Raw genomic sequence first — 5000 nt, forward strand, 5'->3', positions numbered from 1 at the left:
CTCTCTCGATTACAAATCTTTTAGGGCGCCTTCCAGTCTAAGATTTCACTTTAGCAATGGTTTTTGTTCTATGAGACTTTGGATTTGAACCTTCATACCACTGAGTCATATTTATTCTTCCCAAGGAAGGATTAGGGGTTTTTCATCTTGATGATATATTTTTAGGTTGCTCGGTGTGACTTTCTCTGCAGCAGGGCTCGGACAGGATTTGTCGTTTGAGGCATGAGGCGGACGTTTCATCCCGGTGGTTTCCCATTCCATGGTCTTGGTATGTTTATTTGATGCCAATATTTGAGGGGTTTGCTTATTTTTCATGATTATAACTTTTTTTACTTACTTTTTAAAAGAGAACCTTGAGTGAACTACAGCCCTGCCTTGGGAAACTGATTCTTGGGTTCCAGAAAACACCTGGAAAGTGTTTCTGAGTGTTCTCTTTTAAAAATTACCTGGGGGTGGGCATGCAACACACCTCCCTAGGGGCTCGACGCCTTGCGGCGCCAAAAACTGTCACGTCCGGTGTCTTTGCAGTAATGTGAATGTGACCTTTTGGCCTAACGCCTTTGCATCAATTTAATTCTGGTATCAACCGATCGGCTTGTCTCTAGTAGAAGCGAGTGATTCAATCTGCTTTTAAGCGTTGACCCGGGCCCGGGATCTTTTGTTCTTGAGAGCCTGTTAGGTTGCGCCATATATCAGTAAGACAGCTGGCTTTCTAAAGGCTTGTTTGCCTTGTCTTTTTTCTGCGTTTCTTAGCAGATCGTCATGCTCTTTGGAGAAGTACTCTTTTTTGCCTTAAGTTGTTTCGCTCGTTCTTCTGACTTTTGCATCCGGTATTGGTTTGTGGCCATGATGTACGTTGGGGGTGTCTCAAATTTTAAGGATACCAAAAGTGGGCCCTGAAAAAGTTTAATTCAGCAAGTAGGGGTCCTCCAAATTTTTAGAGAGTAGATAATTTCTCATTAGTTCCCCCCACCCCAACAAGTCTTTGCGAGCGCTCCCTCAGTAGGCCAAAAGCAATTCAATCAGACGCCAAGAAATCCTTGGCTTCTGATTGGGTAAAATGGTCATTTTTGGGATATGTAATATTCATTATACTGCTCGTTGACGTTTTCGTTGCCGTTGCCGTCGTCGTGCTAAGGCTCCCTGTTATTTAAGCTGAGGTAATTATGCCAGGTGGTCACTTCGCAAAGAGTGTCGATGAATACGGGTCAGGATGATTTTGCGGCAGCAGCGGCCTTCTGACTTTCCTTCGGCTGACGTTACTTCAGGCCGTGCTCCCTTTACAGCCCCAACCAGTGCAAACTCCGGAAGCTATTGAAGTTGAGGCCCAAGTTCGTGCGTCCACGGCCTCTGATTAAGGGACTTCTGTTGGGCAACGTGGTGGGGCCGTCAAGTTCGCTTCCTTCTACAGCGGAGCCGTTACGGGTTTGTGAATGTCATACTTGTGTCTGTCAAGTTAGTTATGGGGCAGTTTTGGTATGCGTGTTGGAGGTCGAGTTTCTTTTATTTCACTTCTCTTCTTTACGGGTTGTCATTTATACGTGGCAGTCATTTGTTATTCTCCTCATGTCGCTGAGACCCTGTACCTGGGATATCGCGTCCGTGCGCGTGGAGAGGGTGTTTTTATTTCGTTATTGTTTTTTTTTTTTGTTTGTACCGAATTGGGATTTTGTTTATACTTAAGTTGTTTTCGTTTTTGGGCTTTTCCACCGGTGCGTTGAATGCTATATCCTGTTTGCCCAAACAGTGGCTGCTCTTAGGCCCCCGGTTAATTTGGGATGGTTTGCTTGACCCACTTCCTGTACTGCCCTTTTCCGGGGGGGATTTATTTTCAGGGATTAAGTGATACAGTTGTAGCCGACTCGCTTAGCGTTGTACGAGTTGTCTAGTTTGGCGACTACGCGCCCTTCTGACCCTGTTTATTGTAAGTGAGGGTATCTTCGTGAACCCGATAAGATTGGTTGATGGGTATCTGTGGGGGTCCGATAAGATTTGAAACGGATATCGGGATGAATCCAATGAAATTTGAAGTCGGGTATCGATGAGAACCCAGTGGGATTTGAAGATGGATATCTGTGTGTGGCAGTTGACTTGTAAGATGGATATCTGTGTGAGCCATTGAGATTTGAAGTTGGATAGCTGTGTGAACCCATGAAATTTTTGGAGGAGTACCTGTTTCAGTCCAGGAGATCTGGAGATTGGAATCTGTCTGAGCCAATGAGATTTGAAGTTGGGTATGTGCGTGACCCCATGGAATTTGAAGGGGGGAATCTGTGTGAGACCTTGAAGTTTGAAGGTGGCTGGGTGTCTGTGTGAGCCCTCGAGATTTGTGGATGGGTATTTCGTATGGGTTTTCTGGATGTACGTTAGCTTCTACCTTTAATTCCTAGGTCCTGGGAGATGACGCCGCAAGCGATTGTCAACGATGGCATCCCTTGTTGCTTCGACTTGTCGAGAAGTGGCAGTCATCGTCTTTAGGCCTGGGTCGGGGGGAAGTCGACTTAGTGCAAACTCCCAGCCGGTGCTTACTCGTTTCTGTCTGTTCCGTTTCTTTGTAGTTCCATTCGAGAGGGATGGTTGATCTAGGGGGATGTTTTTTTCCCTGCTGATCGAGGTGCAGGAATCGGCTGCGGAGACAAATCCAGTGGGTACAATCAGACTGAACCCTCAGGCCAGGTGTATAGGACGAGATTGACGTCGGTTTTTTTTGTTGTCAAGCATTCAAAGAATTTTATCGGGGTAGCATTGGACTGTCAGTGAGGTGAACTATCGGGATCAGACTTAGTTCAAGGCACGGGAGATTCTTAACCACATGGGGCGTGGAATGTGACCTACAGGGCTACCAAGATGGGGAAACTATTTTGGGTTTTATATTATGATTTGGTTTGGGATGAGGTTTGAGCACCGGGGAACGTAAAAATAGGGGGAGGGGGGGGGGGGGGGTGAATGGGGATCCAGTTTGTGTTTCTAACCCGGGAGTCTCTGGGGAAGCGAGACAGGGATTACTTAACCATACTTTAATGCTAATTAAGTCAGAGGAAGCGATAGTGACGTTAAGCTTTTATAGTAAAAGTAGCATATTATGCTACTAGCAGTGCTCATTTTTTTCTCAAAGTATGCTTAAATTATGCTCGTTTTTCCAAATTATGCCACTTGTTCATAAAATTATTCCTTTTTCAAAATGAGCGAAAAAAGTCCAAAAAATGCATCACGATCGTTTAGCAATACTTTCGATGAGAATAAAACACATTGTCAAACAGCGGTTAGTACAAACATTTGCTTGAACTGCATAACTTTTTATAAACTTAACGTTTCGTACGTTACAACATACATCATCAGAAGTGATTATTATTCAGTTACAGATAAATTTAAATTAAAAAATACAACTGTACGGACTGGGAACTAACGAGATTGATTGACATAAAACGACAAGAAATATGCTAGTAGTAGAGATAAAGTTTCTCACTGCCAACGTTTTCATTTAAGACTGGCTTTAGATCACGGATAAACAGAGACTCTTTAATTTTAAAGTGCCTATGCATGTTTGAACGACCAGTTGCCAATATTTCAAAATGATCCCACTTAATTCTATGGTTGGTTAAGAAAACATGATCAGCAATTCCATTGCAGATTCGTAACAATTTGTAGTTAGGGCTTTAAAATGTTCTGTTTTTCTGTTCTACCTTTCTTAGGTCATCACAGCAAACACCTCACAAAACAGCTGAGGTCTTGTATAAACAAATTCTTTGGTATTTTCAACCTCAAAATAGTTTTTCAGAACACCTGAAGAATCAAGTATTTTTTCCCTTACAAATATAAACTATCTCCTTCCTTCAGGTCAAAAGTAGTGCACAGAGCAAACTGCTGGGATTGCAATGATTTCTATATAGGGAAACGAAATGCCGATTATTTGACAGAAAAACAGAACATTTTAAAGCCCTAACTACAAATTGTAACGAATCTGCAATTGAATTGCTGATCATGTTATCTTAACCAACCATTAGTGGGATCATTTTGAAATATTTCAGTGCAACTGATCGATCAGACAAGCACATGATTGTAAAATTAAAGAGTCTCTGTTTATCCGTGATCTAACGCCAGCCTTAAATGAAAACGTTGGCAGTGAGAAACTTTATCTCTACTATTAGCATATTTCTTGTCGTTTTATGTCAATCAATTTCGTTAGTTCCCAGTCCGTACAGTTGTATTTTTTAATTTAAATTTATCTGTAACTGATGATGTATGTTGTAAAATACGAACGTTAAGTTTATAAAAAGTTATGCAGTTCAAGCAGATGTTTGTAACCGCTGTTTGCGTTTTATTCTTATTGACACTTTAATGGCCCAAGTCAAAGAATTAGCAATACTTTTTTGGTGTCACAAGCTGCTTTTCTATTGTATTTTGCTTTCTTTGTCTTAAGGCAACGGTGTCTGGCTATGTTTGCTGGTTCTCGTATGGTCTCTAAGCGTAACTGACGCCATTTGGCAAACTTGCAAATGAGAGGTACTGTGACCAACACCATCTGGCAACTTCCGGTCCCGTCATCTCGTGTCAGCCTGCCAGCCTTCTAGGGAGGCTCTTTCTCCGTTACCAAACCGCGAATGCGGCTAAAGCATTGAACAAAAATGGTCTCAGGCTTATCAATATATACCGATTATGCTAGCAATGCTATACTTTTTAATTAAAAATCAGCGAAAATTATGCTAGTTTCCGCAAATTATGCCAAAAATTATGCTATCACAATGATCTATAAAAGCCTAGGTGACGTGTTAGGCATTATTTAAGCTGAGGTGATCAGTTCGCGAGCAGCGTCGATGAAAAGAGTCGACCCTCCATTCCTCCTTTTCTCTGACAGATTAAGCTCTCGGGATCCCTTGTTGTGTTCTTCAACACTGAGGGATCACTTATCCCATACCTTAATGCTAATTAAGTCAAAGGAAGGGATAATGTGTTCTAAGAACACTCGCGTTTTTACAGTATATAAGGAATCTCTGCTGACG

The sequence above is a fragment of the Montipora capricornis genome, chromosome 6 (assembly GCF_036669925.1).
Source record: "Montipora capricornis isolate CH-2021 chromosome 6, ASM3666992v2, whole genome shotgun sequence".
NCBI lineage: Eukaryota > Metazoa > Cnidaria > Anthozoa > Scleractinia > Acroporidae > Montipora > Montipora capricornis.